The 24,715-nt window shown below is 43.9% G+C and overlaps 1 protein-coding gene across 12 annotated transcripts in view; it reads right to left on the reverse strand.

The window, feature by feature from the left end:
* The window catches only part of NFASC (neurofascin), a 184,088-nt gene that overhangs the window by 112,574 nt on the left and 46,799 nt on the right, over nucleotides 1-24,715 (reverse strand). For 10 of the 12 annotated variants that reach the window (XM_084611012.1, XM_084611011.1, XM_084611010.1 and 7 more), the window contains exon 2: nucleotides 18,257-18,343. The exons of the other annotated variants lie outside the window; for them this stretch is intronic. The gene's annotated coding sequence lies outside the window, so the exon portion shown is untranslated. The remainder of the gene's footprint in view (nucleotides 1-18,256; nucleotides 18,344-24,715) is intronic. 12 annotated transcript variants of the gene reach the window in all.

Raw genomic sequence — 24,715 nt, forward strand, 5'->3', positions numbered from 1 at the left:
GTGCAGGACAGTTCTGGACTGAGATGCACGGGTAGAATTATGTCAGTGGGGGGAGGGGTAAGGAGTACCAGGGGTGTGTTCCAAGTAAGGATGACAGTGTGTTGTCAGAGCACTGAAGTACAGCTAAAGTTACTGCACATCTGGCTCAAGTGGCATGCAGAGAACTGCGTGGAACAAGGCTGCACAGTGTTGCCAGAGCTATTCATCAAACGCTTCCAGGAACACTCAACAAACAAGAAAACACCGCCAAAATTATCCCCACATTCACAAAACCTGCATCAAAGCCACGATCCCTGAGAGCCCCATTGTTATCCGAGGTACGTAGGCATGACTCACCGTGCATCTCAAAACTTCTTCTGCCGTGCTTGTGCGTGTGGGTGGGTTGTTCAGGACACACAGTGCTGCTGCATGCCCACGGCTATATGTCAGAGTGGAACACAGCCCACATTGTCACAACCTTTCCTCTCACTGGGACAGAAAGCGTGGAGAGAATGTCACTAATGCAAAGGAATGGAGTTGCATTCAGGCGTATGCGCGCACACATCCGCACACAGGGAGATGCTATTGGCCACGTGACTCTCCAATGTCTCAAATCCACTTCTTTGGGTGACTCAAGGAATCTAAGGGTTGAAATTTTAAAGAGGAGACTTTTGAAACATCCCAATTACATTGCCGTGATGGAAATGAATTGAGAATGGGGTTCTGGCACGTAAATCGCTACTCTTAAGGCAAGGGATTATGAGCTCCTCCTCCTCCTCGCATTCAGTTCCGTCCTAGAGCTTTTTAACCTTCGCTACTGGACCAAAAATATAAGCCCATCATATTACAGTTCAATGCCATGTCATGGCACCAAGCCTTTAGGTCACAACATTGCATGAGACATCACTATGAAGCACTACTGCACTGTGAAACTAAAAGGGTTCGGATCCCATCAAAAAAGCTGGGCAAGTCCACAAACCTTAAATCTATTACAGTCTCTTTTTCCCAGGGCTGGCCATGTTGGCTGGTATCCTGGTCATGACACCACCCAAGCTACATTTGCAAAACCAGGACCCATAAAATTCAGCAATTGTCCCCCATTGCAGGTGGCATGCTTGGGGTTGGGAATTCCTGTCATTTCCACTGTAGGGTGGCCTTAATCTTCTCAAGTTTTCAGCCCCTAGGCCAAATCTTGGAAGCCAGCACACGGCCAGGCAGCCAGACTCTGTATCTCCAGTTCCAGATTAGACTGGACCAAACATCCCATCTGCTGTTTGCGAGATCCTGGTTTAAAACAGCAGAAATCTGATGACATCAGCTGCTCTTGAAAGATTTTGATTCCATTAAACAGGAATCTAACCTACTGAAGCATAGCCCTGACTCCAGCATCATCCGTATCATGACACCACTTCTCCAACCCAACTAGAACAACAACAAGATGGAACAATTTTTACATTTCCCCAAATACTCTTCCAGAGTTCAGAACAAGTGCAGGTCTCAGACTGGTTGGTGCTATGTTTTCCTACCCAGAAAGTGGGATACACTGCAGCATTGACTGTCACAAGCTGTTCAATCCAGATTGGAGAATATAGCCCAAATATCACTATCTGCCACAGTCCTTACTCCAGAACTCTTTCCAGATGAAAAGATGCCTTTACCATCAAAGTGTATTTAAAACAATAGCAACCCTCCCCCATGACTTTTCAGTGCAATGTACAGTTCAGGGGGGAAGTGGTTCTGCACCAGAACCATGCAGCCCTTTTATCACCCAAAGCAGCAGCCACCTCTGGATCACCATTAGAGAAAGAGGGGAAAGGCAAGTGCAAACAGTGGGTACAGTCGGCCAGCAAAAGTACAGAAGGAAAGTGCAGGCCAAGTGATAACACAGGAAAAAGCAGTGGATGGGCATTTCATTGTGATGCATGATGTTTTATGCCTCCCACCAAAGATGCATCCTAGCATTAAGATTGCATATTATTACTATCATGCAACACACCAAAATGGGAATTCAATTATGCAGGATTAAAAAGAGATCATTACAAACAGGGTACATTTCTTCCCTCCCACAACACATACGTATTTTTTACTAATGATTTTTGTACCAAATATCATAATGCACAGGGACCATATTTGTTTTAATTCCTTTTCGCATCCTTTACTTACCTGTATAACCTTAGGTATATTGTGTGTGCCTAGCTGCTTACTCACAACTTCCCTATAACTACTCCTTTGAAACACAAAAAAAGTGATTTAATTAAAAATATTCATTAACGAGGCATTCCAATCAAGTCTGGCTTCAAGTTTAAGTTATGTCAGAATAAATTTCTAGGAAGCCGAAGCCTCACAGAATTTTTCCATTAATTTAGAGAAAAAGCTAATTCCAAAACAAGTAACAGTTTCACTAGTGCCATGCTGGGACAGAGAGTTCGACAGAGAAATTGATCGGAACAGAAGCGTTACGCTCATTCTCTGATTTGAGACAAACGCAGGAGTGATTAAGGGCCATACATTGAGACAATTAGAGTAAAAATGTAATAACTTCAGTTATCAACACTGAAAAGGGTGTGGATACGGTGCCAGCTGTAAAATATGTAAAAAATTTGACAGTAACTTTTTTCAACCATTTAAAAAGAAATCTTCCTAGGGCCTGTTTAAAACTAGAAATGGCCCCTATCCAAAGACTCAAATTCATACAGGTCTGCTTTAGACCCTCTGAAATCTGCATGCCTATCTACATCTTGCAGCTTGAGCCCATCTCTATTGAAAACCTAACAATGTTTGCCCAGAGAAAGGAGGTGGTAAAACATTAAAGTAGAGGAAGCCAAAAGGGAAAGGACACATGGAGATAGCTGCAACACACAAGATGGGGAGACTATGTTCCTGCTCCAGGAGAATACAAACAATGGAAATGATTACCATTCTATGGAGACAGGTGCACGTTACAGCTGAGAGTCATATGACGGGTAGACAGACAACAGAGTTTACAGCAGAAATAACATTTCCCATAGCAAAATTAGCCACACTTTTTATTCGTGTGCAGCAGGCATGACAAAGGATACATGGGATCCAGGAGGAGATTTCCTATCATCCACTGTATATTTTGCATCTCAAAATAAACTGACAGTGAGTGGATCCTAACACAGCATTGTAGGTATTCCACCCTATTGTAAAAGGCAGAGGAAAGATTCTGTGCATCCATGTGTGTTTTCTTCTAGTCCAAGTAAATCCTCCTCCTTCCAAAAAATAGTTTGCACTTTATATATATAAACATTTTGAAGTGTTTACAAACATTAAAGAATTCTCAAAATACCCAGGTGAGGTACATATTAGCCTATCTATTACATAGATAGGGATACTGATGCAACAAGAGGTCAAATGACTCCCCCACTGACACAATAAGCCGAAGAAAAGCACTGTGTAAGCTCAAAAGCTTGTATCTCTCACCAACAGAAGTTGGTCCAATAAAAGATATTTCCTCACCCACCTTGTTTCCACAATCAGTGTCATTGTAAGGAACAGAACTTGGCTGACTTCAGTGTAACCTTGCACTGTATCCAGTGCAGGGATTGAATACCTTAAATATTGGCATAGGTGGTTTATAAAAAGAGTTTCCAGGAGAGTGGCTTTGCATTTGAAAGTGCGTTATTTGCATGTGTTTTTTGCACAGTTCTGTTATGGGTACAAATATAAAAATGGCTCCTCTAATCAACTGATTGTAAGTGCAGATCAGGTAGAGGTGCAGTTACTCAGTGCATTTAGCGTGCGGAAATTGCATTTGCAAGCAGGGAATGTGCACTTTCCCAAGCTAAAAATATAACCCATTATTCTTTTTCTGGGGAATACTTAATGCAGGAAATACTGGTCCACGTGTACCACTGAAAACAGGAATACAGTTATATTTAGCCCGAAATTAATACATTTCGCATGCGTGAAATTGTGATTCAAGTACTGTTGTACACAGAATACTGTCTAAAATTAAACTTCATGCAAGTTGCAGACATTATAGTAACAAAAGCTGCACACCAGTGGATTGCAATATACAAAAATAGTGATAATTAGTACTTCTTTAAAAATAAATGGGTAAAATAAGTTGGTTTTAAAAAATCAGTTATTGTAAGGAAAACGAGCTGGACAAATGAACAGAGCTCTCCAAAAGCCATCATAAAGTTCATCAAGTACACTATCTGACAAATACGATTCAATTGGCTCCACAAGGCAATAAACGCAATTCCCTGACGTTTTGACCCAAGGTTAGTGAGAGTTGCAGGTGCAGCCTCTTTAGGTTTAGCCCATTATTTTAGGAGTCTATTCACCTCTTGATATGCATATGCATCAAAGAGGAAAGATCCCCTTGCTTAGTATTTGCTATTGGATAAGTGCTCACCAGGGCCGGCTCCAATGTTTTTGCTGCCCCAAGGGACAAAAAAAAACCCAAAAACTTGCCGCCGAACGGGGAGGCAGAATCCTGCCCGCCAAACACGGAGGCGGAGCAATGGTGCGGCCGCCGAATTGCTGCCAGCAACCGAAGAGTCGTGTCCCCGCTGCCGAATTGCCGCCAAGCACGCAATGTAGTGTGACGGAGCGGCCGCCGAATTCCTGCCGCTGCCAAGGGCGGATTGCCGCCCCAGAGCCCCTTTACGTTGGCTGCCCTAGGCACCTGCTTGGTTCACTGGTGCCTGGAGCCAGCCCTGGTGCTAACAATATAAGCTCCTCTAGGCAGTGATTGTCATTTGCTATATGTTTGTACAGCACGTAGCACAATGGAGCTACACCTGGTCGGTGTCTAGGTGATACTATTAAGTTGAAAATGCACGTTATGCAAAGACAGTCTTTGCCTAGGGGAGCTCACAGTCTCAAGACTGGGTAAAAGTTCTTTATTAGTAAAAATCTCTGTCAGTTAATTAGATGATACAGAAAAAACACTTCAAACCCATTTACTGTTATAATTCATTTCAGAGTGCGCACCTTTTCCTAACGGTTTCACAAGCTCTCAAGTTTCGTCTTCTTTGGTAAAGACAATATTTATACACCAACGATCAAAACTGAGCAGAATGTCTGCAAACAACTCAAGTTAGTAGTGAAGGAGAAATAAGTCGAGGCAACTTTTAAACTCTCTCAGTATAACAAAGTAATGAAAAAAATCAAGCTTTAATTTTTTTTCCCCCACTAGGGTGACCAGACAGCAAATGTGAAAAATCGGGGTGGGGGTAATAGGAGCCTATATAAGAAAAAGACCCAAAAACCGGGACTGTCTCTATAAAATCAGGACATCTGGTCACCCTACCACTCACAGAGCTGTGTAACTGCAGCATTTTCATCACACGTGATCTTCCTAAAAGAATTATAGTTCTAGGTATTTGACTGCAGGTTCCTGCCCTTCACTTTCTCAGACAGGTTATTCAAGGACACTATTTAATTTCAGAGGCAGCAGTCCACTCACCCAGCCTGGGAAAACTAAAAGGATAACTGTAGAAGATTAGAGCCTTCGACCTGCTGTTTGTACATTCTACCTTTGGTCAGCCTGCCTCAAGATGACAGGAATCTATTCTTTCCTCTGTCTCTGGGCAGCTGAGTTAGAAAACCTTTCATCCCTTTCCTGATGAATCTGCCCAACCTCTCTCTCCGCCCCCACTACCCCTGCAACCTGAGACTTCCATCTGCTCTGTGTGAGCAAGTTTCCTAGCTAGCTTCTATTCATGCGGAGACAAGAGAGATGGGAGGGGAATGTTTAACTATCATTGGCTAGCTAAGGCAGCAGAAAGAAGGGCCAGAAGAGAGACTTAGGACTTGCTTTGATCATTAATAGAACATGAACCACATGCTACTCAAATAGGTCATTATTTCTCCAGCCAGGCTGCTCATGCCCGCCCCTTGGGCATCAGACATTAACCATTCGAAGCAGGCACACAGTCTGTGGCTGAGCAACAATGAAAGGTGCACTGCATGTGAAAATGTCCCCCCTTGCTGCAAACATGCAACTTTCAGTGAGAATCAGTGCTGGGTCCAAGCAGTAAAGTCTAGATCCAGATTTGGTTCCAACCAGTCCCAGGAATAAAATATCCTGGATTTTAGGGGTTTAATTCAGGCCCATATCTCTTTGGAATATCGCCTTTCGTCCAGATTCAGCAAAGCCCAGGCCATAAGTATTCCTCATCCCTATTTACCAAGGGCTTGATCCAGCCCCAATGAACTCGATAGGAGATTTACCACTGGCTTCAATGAGAACAGGATTGAGTCTCAAAGCACTTAAGCAGGTACTTAGCTTTAAGCACCTGAGCAGTTCCATGGAAGAAAAATGGGACCACTCACATCAAGTTAAGCATGTGCTTAAGTGCTTTACTGAAATCAGGCCTTAGTGCGTTCTCATTAAAATATATTCCTTCCTTGTAGCCGGAGCAAAACACTGAGCATCCTGAACTCTTGATGGAGTCCTTGGCTACAAAGGGTGCACAGCTCTTTGCAGGACTGGGCCCTCGATTTGGAGCAAAACAAAAAAAAAAGCAACAATTGAAAATAAAGAAAAAAATCATCCCATAATAAAGTTAAATAAATAAAATACCCCACAGTGGAGAACTGTTTTTAAATCAACTCATCAGATCCACCAGGACATTCTTCATAGCAATTAGAAAAACTCCTGTTACTAATGTTCCCAAGACGACACTTAACCGTATCATTTTATGGGCTTCATTCACATAATTAAAAAAAGTGACAATTACAGAACAGTGCTTTGGCATCACTTTTAAAATGAGGGAAAACATTAAGTTTTATGCAGTGTAAATTGATGGTTTAAAAAAAAAAAAAAGTAGTTCCCTAATGAAAACTAGAGAGGGGCGGGGGAGGGGGAACCACTTTCTGGGGTCTCTCTTCCTGTCCTGCTTTATTCCCATTCCCTGTCACTGCCCCCGCCCCCCAACATGTAATATGCTAGCTGGGTTTCTGGGTTGCTGACTTCAAGGTTGTAAATCTGCCCTCTCCTTTTGTTTGGCGATAACAGGACCTGTTGTCACTTGCGTTAAAAGCCATCACTTGCATGTAAGATGACTGTTAGGGCCCCGATCTTGTGAGCTGTTCATGTGAGAACTGCCTCCCTGGAACAATTTGCAGGACTGAGGTTTAAGATGGCAAAATAAGATCCTTCATTATATTATATTATGTATGTACACAGACACACACCCTGTCTACTTTAACCGCTATACTACATACATTACCCCCCACAATATAGAATACTCACACACAAACCAATTCTTTCTGAACGTGTGAATCCCTACAAGCATTTTTAAGAAGCCACTTAAAACATTTGTTGCATTATTGTGCAGGTGGCAGGGTCAATGTATAGCAGTATCAGCACACTACATAGCAGATATGGGGAAAGGGGAAAGGATCTTTTGAAACTTTTATCCTGTAGGTCTAACTGGAGCGGAGAATACCCTTCCTCCAGACAGCAGCTATCTGAAACTCTTAGGAAGGGCAGCATTTTCTGTCCTCTCTATTCAGAAAGGAGAGAGGAGCTCTGTGTACTTGTTTCTGAAGTTACGTTCAGCTTTCATAATTGTTCTTCAGAACACAGTGATTGTCACAAACAAACCCAGACAAAGCCAGGTGATTTCTCTTCTTTCATTACAAAATCCCTTTAGCAACTCTAACACTCTTTTCCCCTGCCCAGCATTAGGGGGTGGGTGGGTACGAAAGACAGGTTTGTACCGGGAAGCCCGTTTCATAGTTTAAAGCTCTGGAAGGTCTCACACCCCTCACAATCCTATTCTACACGTCTTGGGGATTAACCCCAAACCAGAGACCCGAAAAGACCTTCTCCCAAAAAAGAAATTTCTCAAGATGTTTGGATCCAATCTCTATGGCTGGGCCTGATCACTACAATGGGTCAAACCTAACAGCCGGCTCCAAACTCACCCAAATTTTGCAAGGTTCAGATTTGAACCCAAAGGTTACAGTTTAGGCTCATATCTGTAGGGTACCTTTAATCTCAAAGCATTTTGCAGATTATATCCAGTATTATTAACTATTTATATTGCTATAGCACCTAGAAGCCTCCATCAGGTGGGATTCAATGTGCTACATACCACACAATTATATCGTAAAATGCAAGGGTGGAAAGCAGCCAGCAACTGGCACACAGCACAACACAGTGCAGGGATGTAATTTTTGGACAGTGGCACTGGGGGTAATCCCTACTTTTAGGAAAAGCAGTTGTGGGACCCTTAGTGTCCAAGCTGAGCAAATTGGACCTGACAGAGACTGGCCGAGGGGTTAGGGTACGAGCTGGGAACCAAAAACTAGAGTAAAGTTAGGAAAAGTCTGCAAGACAAAAATTACATGGGATAAAGAAAATACTATCCAACCCAACCATATTGGAGTTATATGGATTTCAACACCCTATAGTTTTGCACCCAGATGCTATACCAGCATGCTGGCCTGCTGAGAGAAATTGGCAATTAACTCCTCATTAAAATTTCATACCTCAGCTTTCCTCTTCTCTCATGGTCTCCCCTATCCTCCTCCAGGTCCCGTCTCCCCCACTGGGTTAGTCTCAGCAAAGGGCCTGAAGCAGCCCATCTGCAATGCCGTGGAGCTGTAATCAATGGCTGGAGCGGTGAACCTTGGTATACAGTAGCCCTACCTCCCCCACTGACAGCTATTGTTCAACCCTCCTGGAAGGCTGTCCATCTGTTTCATTGTTCTGCGGGTGTGAGAAGCCTCCTACAGGAACCCATATGCTGCAGCTGTCAATCAAGGAATCCACACAGATCAAGGGGTCAAGGAAACGGGTTTTTTGGGGGGTGTCACAGTTCATGCTATTCTAAAATGTTTAATCTCCATTCACCAGCGACTCCATCCATTCCCATTGCCGCTCCAAAAGGATGCTGGGATTTGTTTGGACATGAGGCAGACGATGATGTGTTTAGCTTTCCAGACTATCAGAGTTGGGATTCGCCATCGAGGGACTCCCAGCTTGCCTTGTGCCTCAGAGTTACAGAAGCTTTAACAATGGGTGACACTCCACTCTTTCCTTCCCGCCTGAGAAGGTCAAAGGGTTCTAGGAACATCGGCTAATATAGCCGTACAAACCAACCTTGAGATAGGTGCAGTGCTCACCTTTAAAAAGGCAACAGTTTGTGCGCAGTGGTATGCTAGATACCACAGTTTTTTCCTATATTTGGAATATGACGTAAACCTTATGGGTAAAGTACCATCAAGAGACTAGGATACAGAATATACCTATAATACAACTATAAAAACATACACCACAACAGAAAATTACATCTTCTTTATAGGCTTTAAAAAAACCACACAGCATAGAGAAGTATAACACTTCTAGAGAGTTCTACGGAAGTTATTTTTTAATACATTCTATGGGACTCTTCCCTAAGGGCATGGGATTCTGCGAGCTTTTAAAATGGCAATTGCCATAGGTACCATGATAATTTCATAAAATGGGGAATCTGAGGCACTGATGGGTTTGATGACTTGTCCAAGGTCACCGAAGATGTCAGTACCCAAGCTGGGGACTACCAGTTTCCATTCCAACTCTCTAGCCTACGCTGTGGCCACTATTCTCATTCTTTTCTAATGGCTTCCCGTCCACCTCTCAGCCAATTCTTTTTCCCACACGCAGCATGATTCCCTACGTAAAATACTGGATACAATCCAATGGAGGGGCTGAGCATTTTCATCCCCCAGCAAAGTTAACAAGAGCCGAGGGTGCTCAGCACATTGCAGGAATCAGGCCTCTTATTCAAAGCATGCCAAAATGCTTGGCAATATAAAGGCTGATGTTTGGAATTTTGATTGTAACCCAATTCTAACAGTCCTCTCGGCTGCTATCAAGAGGAAAAAAATTCTTCTTCTATTCCATACTCTGTCCCCCTTGTCCTCCATAAAATTTCCTGTCCTTTTACCTTGTGCATGCAATGGCACGAGTTTGAAATGTGCCCTGGGATAAGGAGAATGCCTGCAGAATAATTATTGGTATTGTCTTGTTAACAACACTGCTACTCTTATTATTGGGCCAAATCTTCAGCTGGTATAAAGCCACATAGCTCCACTGAAGGCAATGGAGCTATGCTGATTTACACCCTGTGAGACCCAATCAGGAAACATAGTAACGTGTACCAGGTCTGAGCAGTAGTTTCAGAGTTGCTTAAAGTTGAGTGGGGCTTTGCTTCATAAAATCAGTTTGTTCTGCTGCAACAATAAAGTAACACACAGAGAGGCAGGGATCTCAGTCAACACTAAATCCAAGCCATGATGCCAAATCTGGGGCTATTGTGGGCATCCTGGCATGTTCCACAAACAGGCCACACACCAACTCAGCTATCTTAATTTGTTCTCTCTTTTGCCCGCCCCCCGGTTTGTTGAGCAAAAGCGGAACACAAAAAAGGGGGAGGAGTGCAAACGTAGCAAATAAGGGCTCTGTCACTAAAGAAGTGTGCATCATGGTCTCAGTGCATTATAAAGAGGGAATGCCTGTAATCAGAAAGAACGCTAGCTCTCAAGATCAGAGAAATGCTTTTAGAACAACACTTCAGATAACTACAGCCAGAGGACTAACGCACACAGCCTCAGCAGAAGAGAAGTGTAGATGCCACTTAAAGCAGGTAAGGTTTGACTGGTCTCAGCTCACTTGAACTCTCTGGATATCTGCTCACAAGTTCGTGCTTTTTACAAACCAACACTTGCACTGCCTCGCAGGGGAAGTCAAGATAATCTCTCTCACTCACATCCAAACACTCCTCTTGGTATATAAAGCAGACAGCTTAGACACTACAGGTTTAGGCCTTATAGAAAACCCAAGATAGATCAATGTATTTTGTATTAAAATCAATAGCCTCTCCTGCTCAGAAACCTGCCCCCGGAAGAAAGGCACAGGGAAACAGAAGCTGTTCCTCGCACCACTTCTCCGTGTTATTTCACAGTACATTGCACCCTCTTCTCTATCTCACCCTTTGTAGCAACCCTGCGGCATGCATATCCATTGGGGGGGGATTACGAGTAGCTCATGCCCTGCGAGCTGTATGTATAAAAATTTGCACACAAATGCACACAGCTCTTGATTATTATTACTACTACCACTATTTAAAAAAAGGCAGGAGGAACTGAATAATCTGACTTGCTGATACTCAAGGCAGTGGCTGTAGCTCGCAGCTTTGGAATTTATCAGCCTTGTTATACAAGTCCGATAGTTAAGGTGACAGTTTTATAATGTAATCGGTTTCCTTACAAATCTCTGAGTCACACTATAGCGTGGGGCAACTTCACTTAAGGTCTCTCTGTCTAGGTAGGTTTCAGAGTAGCAGCCGTGTTAGTCTGTATCCGCAAAAAGAAAAGGAGGACTTGTGGCACCTTAGAGACTAACAAATTTATTTGAGCGTGAGCTTTCATGAGCTACAGCTGAATGCATCCGATGAAGTGAGCTGTCGCTCACAAAAGCTTATGCTCAAATAAATTGGTTAGTCCCTAAGGTGCCACAAGTACTCCTTTTCTTTTTGTCTAGGTACTTATCCACCACTGTCACATCTGAGCACCTCACAAACATTAATGGATTTATCCTCATACCACCCCTCTGAGACTGAGTGTACTGCTACCCCCGTAACATGAGTGGTGGCGACAGATACACATTACCTCACAGCTCTTTCTAAACAGGCCTACTTCATTCTTAAGGTAAAAGGCACTACAGAAAAAAAAAAAAACTAAAAACAACAACAGAACCTACACAAATTCTAATAAGCTTACCAGAGTTCTCCCCAACTCTAACATGGGCTCTGGCAGGAGAAGTCTTTCAGCACCCCACCTTAGGGGTTTCCTTGTGGTTACAAATTCATCACAGCTTCAGCTCAAAAGAAGCACACTCATGACGAGTTTAGTCCACCTTTTATACAGATCAGGGGTCTTGAATATGGAATTTCTAGGAGCAGGTATTTAGTATACAATGGGTCTCTCCTCGCAAGATGCATCTTCAAAAGGTTGAAACCTTCAAAAGGTTGGCTGCAGAGGGGAAGAATTTGCATTCCCCTCACCTCAGGGTAACTTCCAAGGAAATCCACTTCAGACATATTGTTCCAAAAAGACCACTGAATTTCCTAATGCCTTCCAGAGATAGCATTTATCTTGTCTTCCTGCTAAAGAAGTTCCATGCAACCTCACAATAGCCCCTAAACATTTGTATTGGCAATACAATCAACTCCAAAGATGCTAAACTTACTTCAATAAAGCTCATTCAGGATATTATCAGTCTGTCACAGGGAATCCCAACACAGTGAGGTTAAGTTACTTGCCACTGGCCACACAAGCAATGTGGCAGAGATGGGAACTACACTGAGATCACCTGAGTAGCAGTCCAGTGCCTTAACCATAAGATCGTCAACAGAAGGAATTACTCTAGCTTTATAGCTCTGTTACCAACAGCAGAACTTGACTTAACACATGAAAACATTCCGTGGAGAGAGATGATTTGGACTTCATTGACTGAAGGATGCTAACAAGAAAAACCCAATGCTTCATAGTTATGAAAGCACAGTACCTGCTGGGAATTCTCAATCTGACAGTTGATCAGCAGATTTTTAGGGCAATTTCCTGTAGCAGCAGGGGCACCTTGTTGAAACAGCTCTACTAATGAGCAAACCAAACTCCATCTCCCACTGTCCGCGGACAAAGCCTCTCCCTATATGCTTGTTTGACATCTCCTCGTTTCATCAGTGGGACTTGGAAGTGGTGAGAAAAATCATTCATGGAAGTTCCTTTTGTTTTCCATTAAGTATGTCACAGAATACAGTTTATTCAGGTTTCCTTTCAATGACAATAAATGTTGCATTTAAGGCAGATGGGCTGGGAAACGCAACCCTCATTTGAAATGAAATCAACCAAGATGATCTCTTGAGAATTTGGGGATGTCTAGGGCTCTTCTTTATATTTAGGCTTAGAAGGAGGAGATAGTTATTGTTAAATATTGATTTCATTGTACACACACAAACCAACAAAAATATTTCCATCGATAATAATCAAAATTTGTAGATAGGCAAAGAAAGTAAAAAAGCTGCTTGAGAACTTTAGAGTTTGATTTAAGGATATTTATTTTGTCTGTTTTGACATGTGATATGTTGACAGTTTGTGTTTTAATAGTTATAAAGCTTTAACTTTTTGACTGTCAAGTCTATCTTTATATAATTATTGCTTGATTCCCTCATTGTCTGACCCCCATAATTTCCCACAATGGTGAAAATGTAAATAAATAAAAATAGGGGGGAAAAATGCTGAAACCCCATAATTTTGCACAAGTGTGAAAATTTAAATAAGTAAAAATAAAAACCACACAAAACAAACATGGATAACTGTTGAAATCAGAAAAAAAATTAAATTCCATCAAGCCTATTTATACTGTTACTTATGGGGGGGCACACTCTACATTGTAATCTGGTTTATTATTATAATCTTGTTTAAGGAGAACAAGGAGTAACTTTAAAGGAGTACTGCAAAGGGAGTTTGAGGAGAGATGAGCTTAAAGGGCAGCATAGCACATGCAGAGAGCAGATGGAATTACACACCACTGATGGGCCACATTCCTGCCCTGTTATCACACTGCATCATATAAGGTACATTGAGCTTTTATGAAAAGCAAAAGAGGAATAGATGGTTCAGTGGATTGGTGAGAGGCTGTGGAACCTCTAACCTTCAGGTCATCATTTCTAAGCCAGCCTTGGTTTGATAGTGACTGAAAGTTGTGACCGAGTTGTGACTTTCCAGTGGCCCTTGCGTGAAATGAATCTAGTGGATCTTAGTCCAATTTGCAATAGACTAGATGACACCATACAGATTGCTTCCACAACTGGCATTAATTGCTCCTCCACAAACCTGCACTGTTGCAGTCTCAGCAGAGATGCAAGGGATTGACGGGATCATGGAGACAGAGCTCCCTTCTTGGACCATTTAAAGACATTTGAGGCATATAGGCAGGACAGCATGCAGATAATTTTTCTCTGCTGCTGCCCATGCTCTGTGGATGGACAGAGGCCTTTGGCCCCTAGGACTGGCAACCTGGCACCTTTCATCAGCACTATATAGAAGGGAAACTCCCTCACAATGTGGAGCAAATAGCAGCATCAAAAACCCATCACCTCCACATAAAAGCTGTTAATGTTTGTATGCATGCTCCCCTGGTTCGCCTCACCTCAGAGGAAGCAGCATCTCTCATCTGGTGATTAGCAGATTGCTAATCACACACTGCAGTAACTATGAACAGCCGTCATTACACAATTCATACAGCAAGTGCTTTGGAAAAGCTGGCTTTCTCCTTCTGGACTCACACTCTAGTTCACTTCATCTCCCCTCCATAGACTTTCCCTCTCAAGGCGAGCACGCGGGGCCCTGTGGGATTTGCAGCAAGCAGCTGATAATCACAGGCAAAGCCAATAGAAGCAACACCCAGAGAGAGGTGACGTGCTCTAGTAGACCAACCACACGGTACTGGGAACCACAGACCGAATTCTAACTCTGACTCACTATGTGACCAGAGGCGAGTCACATCCTCACTCTCTGCCTGAGTTTCCCCATCTGTAAATTGGGGATAATACCTGTCTTATGTGATGCTTCATTCATTCCTATCCAGGAAGTGCTATTAGATGCTCAGATGGAATTTGCTAGGAAAGGCAAAGTATCGTCAAATCGTATCCACCAACGCAGAAAACTCCACCCAAATCCAGCCTGATGGAACAGAGGATGTTACAGTTAGAGGAGAATTATAGTTCTCTTTACATGCTGCATTTGCCATTCTTGTGATGCTTCAGAACGGCAGGTATCATCATCCCCATATTATATATGGCGAAACAGTGCCCCGGTACTATGGCAATGGATGTTACATGAACCCCCAAGACAGACAAACTAATGCAGAGAGGTTAAGAGCCCGCTTTTCCGGCGGTGCTGATCGCCCACAATTCCGTTTAGAAGCAATGAGAACTGCAAGTGCTCATCACTTCCAAATACCAGGCTCTCGGTGACTTGCTGAAGGCCCATGTCATTATCATTCCAACAAGACATTAGGCTCCAGCCTTATACCTAAGGTCCCACACAACATGTGTTCATGTGAACCAGCAAGCCAGAATGCCACTGCACGTTCCCTGTCCACAGTCCTGGGAGACCCCAATACCAGCAAGGCTACAACTGAGACTCAGGGCTTGTCTACACAACATAATAAGACTGCAGCAAGCTGGGGTGTGAATCTACCCCACGCTAGCCAGCTGTTCGGGTAGACCAGTGGCTCTCAACCTTTCCAGACTACTGTAACCCTTTCAGGAGTCTGATTTACCTTGTGTACCCCAAGTTTCACCTCACTTAAGAGCTACCTGCTTACAAAATCAGACATAAAAATACAAAAAAGTGTCACAGCACGCTATTGCTGAAAAATTGCTGACTTGCTCATTTTCATCATATAATTATAAAACAAATCAATTGGACTAAACACATTGTACTGACATTTCAGTGTATAGTGTACAGAGCAATATGAACAAGTCAGTGTCTGTAGGACATTTTAGTTTGTACCAACTTCGCCAGCGCTTTTTATGTAGCCTGTTGTAAAACCGGGCAGATATCTGGATGAATGATGTATCCCCTGGAAGGCCTCCGTGTACCACGGGTTGAGAACCACTGGTGTAGTCCCTGCCGCTGCACCGTTAACAGTTCGTTAGAGTGCTCTGATGTAGTTCCTCTTTGAAATGGGACTAGCTCAAAGTGTTCTAGCCAATGATTAATGCAAACCACCCGGGTGCACATGGTCCGTTAAACCATGGCAGGCTAGCGTGGGGGTAGATGGATAACTCAGCTTCCTGCAGTCTAATTGTTCATATAGACAAGCCCTAAATTCCCAAACTTCCCAGACTACGTGAAGGGGTCGCCCACAGGCCACACTGCTTTTCATACTGGCAATAATAATGGCTTCTCTGCAAATGAGGAGACAGTTTGTCACCAAAGTCAGCTCTTCTCTGTGCACCCCATGAAGAGTTTACATTCTCCTGCACGTGGTGTCATGTAGGTTAAACTGCATCTGCTCAGCTGTATCACAGCAGCCTATGACAAGATGTAACATGTCACAAATATACAGGGCCAGACACTGAGTGTGAGGTTTCCCCGCTGTTCAGATGGAAAAGGTTAATGAAGCAAAATTGCATAAGCTGCATTGTGTGGATGCCCAGGGGTTAAATTTCCCGACTACTCACAAACCAGGAAATTATTTGGTGACTAATTGAATTCCACAAGTACTCCTTTTCTTTTTGCGAATACAGACTAACATGGCTGCTACTCTGAAACCTGAATTCCACTGTTCTTTATACTTAAATCTTCCAGGGAAGATGCAAACACAAGGTCCTGACCACTAGTGATCAGTAAAGATCCCAGGACACTGTCTTTAGGAGAAGGAGTGTTAACCTTTGTGGAGTCCCAGTCAGAGTTAATCTCAGGAAGCTACAGTGTCAACCCAAATTGCACTTTCAAGTGGATATTTACTTCTGCACCTCCTGTTCCTGTGCATGGCTAAACAGTTATTGTATTCCACCCCAGAGATAGCTGGATTTCAGAGCTGTGTTAAGAGCTCTCAAATTATTTCACTGACTGCAAATGGGTACTGAGGTTTTTAGTTAAGGTTTGAAGTAATATAAGATGATTTGATGGCATTTGATTATTAATAATATTTTTCTGCTATTATTATCCTTTATTTTGTACGAGCTGGGAGGATTGTTTAAGTAATTCACTCACAACAAGGGCAGATCCTCTTACTTCATTCAAGAAACAGGCTGTGACTAGAGTATCAGACCAGAGACGCATAAAATGAAATCTTGACCCCACTGAAATCAGTGAAAGTCCGCATGGGGCCAAGATTTCACCCACAGCAATAAAGAACCATTTTTGATCATAGAGTCTGACCTTCTGTATAACATAGGCCAGAGATATCTACCCAGTGATTCCCACATCATGCTTAATATTCTGTGGTTCAGTGAGAGCACATATTTTAGGAAAGCATCCAATTGTGATTTATAATTTAAAATATTGGAAAATCAACCATGTCCTTTGGTGAAAGGATCTGACACTTGCTGTCAAAGCATGCCATTAATTCAATTGTCAAAGTATTTTTTTTTTAAATCATGCCACGTAAAGCATAAGTAGGGCTCAAACGCAGGGCTAGAAATTAACCTTTTTCTGAAGAAGTGAAGGACTAATCCAGATGGATTATTTATTTCAACCAAGGGCATTCTGATACAACTGAAGCTGATCTGATCTGCTGTGCCACTGCCTGGAGGTGATGTTGCTTTCCAGACACTGAAACTGACACATGGAGTGCCTGCTGCTTGCAGGCTCTTCTGTTTTAGTGTCTGGACAGCAGCAGCTCTGGATAGAAGCAACCACGTCACAACAAGCTCAAGTTAGGTGAGCTGGGGATGCATCTATTCTCGGTATTTGCCCACATCAAAGCTGACCAATCCCAGAGTCGGATCTCTGCACCAGGGTTTCCAATGCTGTTAAAGATCCACACACACTTAATTAAGATAGGAAACAAGTTGGGTAAATATTAAACTGATTTACTGAGCTTTTCTTTGGCCTATGGAATAAGTTAATTAAGTTATCATAGACTGCTCTTGAATTCGGTAAGCAGCTAAACATGCTTTCCACCAAAGTAATGCAATTATTTCAGTACTATTTTCACCAACCAGGAAGGAAAGGGGAATAAGGCACACAGACAATCAAAGTAGCTTTGGAATCATTATTTTAGTCCCCAAATTTTTCACTGTCTTTAATTGGACAGAGGCTCAAGTCACTAAATTTAGAATCAAATGGAAAGCGAGAACACCTCCAGGATGAGGAGTGTTCAAGATCTGAGGTTTTCATTGTGCTGTTGATATGAAGCTGGGGGATCATCTGTAAAATTCAGATCAGGATTCATATTTCTTTTTGGAGGGCTAGTGAAAGCCATTGGTGAGTGTGTGTTACAGGTCCTCCTGTTTGTGGCCAATCCTCAGAGGATAGGAGTTGTTCAAAATCGCCCTAAACTGTCTCTCTCTAGCTGTAGCAACTCATGCATTTAGTTCTGGAGGTCCCTGGTTCAATCCCCGGTGTGCTGACTTTCACACTAGGCCTTTACTCGGGGGTTTGGTTTGGACAGCAGCCGTAGCCACAGTTAGCCTTGTGCCCAGGGTTAGCTTCTCTAGTTTGTTAACCAGTATGAAGTTCAATTCAAAACTAACTTGGTTATGACTGAAATAAGCGAGGTGCTGTGTCTTACCTTAACACTGTATCCTTGGTCTCTTAAATATTTGTTGCTTGTCTTAAAGATTTCAGGTGACTATTATTCAGCCTATGGAAAATGGGGCTGGGGAGGGGACACAAAAATCAGAATGAATGAATGGATTTGTAAAGAATCTGTACATTACCTTTTATAAGTTTTCTACGAGTTCTCTAGAATTTTTAAGCCATGATTTTTAAAAGCAACTGGTGATTTCCAATGCCCAAACTGAGACACCTTAAAGGGGCCCAATTTTCAGAGGGTGCTGACCACCCCCACCCCAAAATCAGGACCCCTTCGAAAGGTGTTTCTGGTTAGGCATCACAAAGCTACGGCACTTGAAAAAAATCACTAGTTACAACTGAAATCTTGGCTTTAGCCTCTTGATCTCCATCACATTTTAACTAGTCACAGACCATGAGCACATTTGTACATTATTGCAAAACATCAAAGCAAATTTTCAGAACATCAGATTCTGCCCTCAGGTTCATCAGTGCAAGTCATCAGTGCAATATTTGATGTTTTGCCTTGGGTTAAAATCATGTTTTTTAAGCATGTAAGTATAAGAGTCTTCTCTGGAATATTTCCCCTCTTGGGATCTGAGATTTTGGGGCAACTTTTATGTAATTGTGCAATTGGATTGTTTTTCCTGAGAAGACTTTTTTTTTTTAAATTAGTTTCTCAAACAGCAAGCATTTGACACAGTAAAGAGTGGATGGAGTTACATGGGGGATGCAAATCTGGAATAACTGAGAGTAGAATTTGACCCCCAAAACAGAAACCATGTAAACGGACAAACCTTACAAAGATTTAACATTAGCATCTTTGCTTCACAGAGCTTAGAACATACATGTCAAAAAAGCAACCTTAAGATGATGTGATGAGCCACTCCCTCTATGGCTGGCTCTAAATCATGGGATCACAGATATAATAGATAAGTTTTGATAATTAGATAATGCACTTCTTCTCCCTTAGGATTGTTCCCTTCAGTACATTTATTAGTATTTTGCCCAAACGAGGTGTAAAAGTCCCAAGCAATGCAGAGTCCAGTACTTCCCAGAGAAGACAACTTCACAGCTTAATCCTGCTCACTGTCAGGATTTCCCATCTCCCCATTCAGTCTAAATTTCCCCTCTTTCCCATTCCTCCTTGTTTTACTTCTTTGTACCAAACTAAACAATCCCATCTCCCACAATACCCTTCAAGTATTTACATAAATTCATGCTCCCCTCATCCCCAACCAATTTAATTATGGTTTTGGCAAAATGCACATATTTCGCTCCTTTAACCTCCCCTCAAACTCAATCCATTCAGTCCCCTGATAATTTTATTCTCTCAACTCCTTTTCAATTGGCCAATCTGGCAAATGGAAGCACAGAACTGAGTGCGATATTCCAGATGTGGTCACACCACAGCTGTATGAAGCAAACTTCCTCCCGCTGTCCTGGGTGGTGGTGGTCTTTGCACACACACTGCTCAGAGCTGCATTTACCCTCAGCTCTCACAACATACACCACTTTTTTTTTTTTTTTTAAGTCCAGGAAGAAATAAGCCAAGAGGACCCTTAGCTAAGTTGTTAAGAGTGTAAATAATTCCTTCACAAAGCCCTTATGACCAAAACTGGAACATACAAGGAGAGAGACTAATGTTATGGCTCAGTGGGGTAGTTCCAGATACCATATCACTTGGTCATCTTTTTGACAGCATCACCATTCCATCGTTTGTACAGCTAGGAAAACAAGTTGCCTCTAGACACATTCCAATCACAAAATGGCATTAAGCTACAAACCATCAACAGACCTCAGAGAAGCCTTTGTTACAGACATATTTAAAAGCCTGATCTTAACCAGTAAGAACATAAGAACAGCCATACTGGGTCAGACTAATCATCTAGCCCAGCATCCTGTATTCCACCAGTGGCCAATGCCAGGTGCCCCAGAGGGAATGAATAGAACAGGTAATTATCAAGTGATCCATCCCGTCACCCAATTCCCAGCTCCTGGCAAACAGAGGTTAGGGATACCATCCCTGCCCATCCTGGGTAATAGTCATTGATGGACCTATCCTCCATGAACTTATCTAGCTCTTTTTTGAACCCTGTTATAGTCTTGGCCGTCACAACATCCAAGTTCCAGTGGTACAGCCTCAATTACGTACCACTGCCTTCAAAGAGAATCTGCTCTTAGTCTCACCTTCCTTTGTGGATTATATCTAACCAGATATATACCTTCTGCTGGGGTCTGAATGTGAGCTTATAGAAGCCTCACCCTTTCCCAACTCAAGCACAAAATAAAAAGGTAATATCCATTGAGTAATTACCAGCTGCTGAGCTCACCCCGTGTAACAAAATGCTGGAGGGGAAAGGAGGATGCAGGAACTTTTATATCCACAATTTGCGATTATGAAATCACACTCACCTGGGAAAACATCCAAGAACAATGTTTGCCTGTACTGGAGGAGTCAAATTTCTGGCAACACAAATGAAACCAGAGGCCAAATCTGCTCTTGCAGTTACATCAGCGTGAATCCATGTTAACCCCACTAGAGCCAATCGAGTCATTCCCATTGCATAGGTGAGAGTCTGGAGTAACTCCACTGAAGTCAGCTGAGTTGGTCCCGTTAGGCTAGTGTATCACAGCAGAATTAAGTACAATGGGTGTAATAAGAGCCAATAGCCGCATTTTATTTGGGAAACAGACAGGTAACAACGAAGGAGAGTTTGGTGAAAACCCAACACCTCCTTCTCACATACCCAAATTCCTTAACATCTTTCCCTGGAACAGGAAGCAGCCCCTCTGCACTCGGTTTAAAGCACATACTCCCAGTCCTAGGCCCTCAGAGGATTCAGGCTTTAACCTTTCTGTGCAGGAAGGCACGCACCTTATCAACATGCAGCATTATGGGACGGAAACCACAGTCAGGCGGAATAAAAACCAGTAGTGCCAGGCAACCCACCAGACAGGAGGAAAAGGTCAGCAGGAAGTTTTGTGTTGGAAATAAGCTCATGTCACTGATCATGCTGAACCAAGAAGTTAGGAAAGCCAAGTATGGAGTACAGGGACAGGTTTCTAGGTTATACTAAGAAGGGGGAAAAAAAACCAATGTGGGAGACCCCCATCTGCAGTCAGCTCAGCTCAAGGCCCAACACACTGCTTATAACCCGTTTGAGACCTGCACGGAGGACCTGCTCCCGAGGGAGCTTGCCTGAGACAAACCAAACAGGGACCTCTGAATTGTGGCCTTGTGTGCGCTAAATTTAACTGCCTCCATCCTACTTCCCGGAGAGAGAGAGCACGCGCGAGCGCCCAGGGAATGGAGCTCAGTAATACCTTAAAGGGAGGGGGAAGTTGATAAATAGCGTATCCTCTTCCCTTCCCAAATGTAGAGCTGGGCAGTGCGACAGCTTTGGGAAATATTCTGAAGGCCAACTCTTCCATCCCCCCCTCCATCAACAAGCGCCCACAGCCAGGGTCAGCAGAGGTGGCTTCTGCAACAATGGGGAAGGAGAAAGGAAGCCTCTTTGTCCCCAAAGCCACTGAATGGCAGCAGATTCATTTCAGGGTTGCTAAAGCTGTAACTTAAGGGTCTGTGATGGGAAGGAGGGTGGAGTGAGAGTGGAATCCACCTGTTTTACAAACATGCAAAATATACACCAACTGGAGCACCAGGTCCCCTCCTGCCCTGCCTTCCTCAGCCCTGTTGCACATGGACACTCACAAAGTTCCTTGTGGGGCTGTCCTCTGCAGACATCTCATTCCCTACGCCACGCATTGGAAACAGAATTCCACTGCCTCTGGGGTCACCTATGGGTATAAGGGAGCAAGCAGGAGCCAGCCCTGAGGAAGGAAGAAGAGGGAGCAGAAATAGGAAAAAGTCACACCAGCTGCCGTGACAAGCTCAGAGAAACAATCAACAGTCTCACCAAGAAAATACTTCTGTTTGTCCTCAAAGGGCTGAAAGAACAAAGCAGGATTTGTGGTTTCTCACTCCCCTGCAGGAATTCACATTCTGGGACATTCTAAATGCCATTTTTCTACAGAGAATTTAATTATCAGCCATACCCAGAATGCAGCAAGCAAAAAAACACCAACATGCGCCTGCATTAGCACAAGCACTGGGATAGGCTCAAGGCAGTGACATTAAAGAGATCCATACGTCTGAGCCAGAGAATCACAGGAGTCGCCAGTTATGTCTTGACTGCAGAGCTAGCCTGCGCTTCAACCCAGGTGTTGCTCCAACCCTCCTTCCATGCACATACAAAAACCTCTAACCTGGTCTTGAGGGTGATTTAAACCAGTGGTTCCCAAACCTTTTACTAAGGTGACCTGCCAACTGCATTTTGTCTTTTTTTGCCATTCACAACAACATATGCGCCCCGGCACCACAACCCAAACCTTGGCCAGGTGGAGAGGGGAAGCCCCAGGGAATGGGGGGAAAGAGAGGCAGAGGGGTGGAGAGCAAGCCCACAGCGGTGGCTCCTGTCCCATAGGGCTGGCCCCAGTTCTCCGCTCAAGGCATTGCAACTTGGCATGCGGTGTCACAGCATCACTCAGGTTTGGCCCAGCCACCCCTCATAGTGTGATATCAGCAGGACCCATCCATTGTGAATGACCTCACAGAGTGGCCCAGTTTAATGCATGGCTAAGAACCAGCAGACAGCCTGCTCGAAATCCAGCCCAACACAGAGGCTCACACACAACGCACAGGCACCATTGTAGATGCAGCTGCACAGGGACGCAGCCGCAGGCTTTGCAATGGGAGTGCTCCAGCATGGCTAGCCTAACTCAGCAGTGATGGCATTGAGTCAGAGTTTAAGGCTGAAGACCAGATCTAGTCTGACCTCTCAGGTATCACTGGCCACCAACATGGCCCAGCACCTGCAAACTAAACCCAATAACCCAAATTAGACCCAACGTGCTCAATAACTTTATAATTTAGACACAGAATATATTTTTTTTCCTTTTCACGTGTAAGGCTGCAGGAGCCGGTGGAGGTCCAGCTTCTGATACAGCTCCAGAAAGCAGGTATTCCTTCAGCAATGTATCAATCTCTTTTTTAACAAGATGTTTTACAGGTTGCTGGCCACCTCCTGATCCCCATACATTGTCTATATGTTTTCCACCTTTTATCACATTCAACAGCACGGTAGCTTGGACCAACTCAGCTTGAGCCTGGACAATCCACAGGGACTTTGTTGCAGTCTGTGTTAGTACTACATAAAATCCCATCTCCAACCGTTCTTGCAATAAACTGGCCCACTAACTGTGGCGCCCTGGGAGAATCCAACACCAGTTCAGGTAGTTCTTTAAGTCATCTCTGTGCTCACTACTCTCCCACAGAGGTCAGAGGAGAGCTCAGATATCATTTCCCTGCAACTATCCTTCCCCTCTAATGCCAATGATATTGCCAACACGGACATACCCACAGATGGCAGAGATCTGCTAGTCACACGCACAGAGTCGCCGACTTTGTGATTTCCCCAGGGCTGCTGGATCCCCGCTCCACCCCAGGCCATGCCCCCACTTCACTCCTTCCCCCAAGCTCCCACCTCCACCCCACCTCTTCTCACCCCATTCTGCCTCTTCTTGCCCCTGCTCCTCCCCTCCTGCACGTCACTGAACAGCTGATTGCAGCGGCACGGAAGGCCCTGGGAGGGCAAGGGAAGAGCTGATGAGTGGGCCTGAGAGGTGCGGGGTCGGGGAGAGAAAGGAGCTGATCTGTGGGGCTGTCGGATTTTTTTTTCCCGTGGGTGCTCCAACCCACGAGCACCCACAGAGTCAGCGCCTATGCACACACCCATCGGTAGATCTTTCCTCTTGGTATCCTGCACTCCCAACCCTGGTCTCTACCTTCTTCCCAGTCTTTTCACTTCACTCCAACCTTTTTAATCATGCTGCTCCCAAACCCAGGGTCCAGAACTATCTCCCTGTCCTTCTCTGCACCTTCAGACCCATCTCAAGCAGGCTTCCCCGGCTCTTTACCTCACCCTCCCTCTCCTGAAACAGTCTTTTGTTTGACTTGTGTCTTTACTTTGGGTCTGACTCTGCAACATACCATGTGCTCCGTGTGAGGTGATAGCTACCACCTGGCTCCCGCTGAAGTCAGTGGGAGCAGAGATCCTTCAGCATCTTAGAGAACCAGGTCTTTACATTCTAAGCTCTTTGGAGCAGGGAACAGGCATCACAGCGAGGAAAATGTATCCCAGGAAGAATTGTGGGTATTAATCCTACAGTTCCCTCTTGGACCAGATCAAAATTCTCAAGTCACTGCTGACAGAGAACATCTGTTTGGTAGTCTCCCTTCTCTGTTACAGGAAGAGCACCATAAGCCCATGTCTAGACCTTTGGGGTGTGTCTCCTACGTGCTATTTCCATGTCCTTAGATAACATGCCTTGGAGCTTTCCAATTAGATGGAAGGAAAAAGTGTCACCAACAAGATAGCAACGTGACCACTGTTTA

This window comes from Lepidochelys olivacea, assembly GCF_965140295.1.
Source record: "Lepidochelys olivacea isolate rLepOli2 genome assembly, chromosome: 21".
In the NCBI taxonomy this organism is placed as follows: domain Eukaryota; kingdom Metazoa; phylum Chordata; order Testudines; family Cheloniidae; genus Lepidochelys; species Lepidochelys olivacea.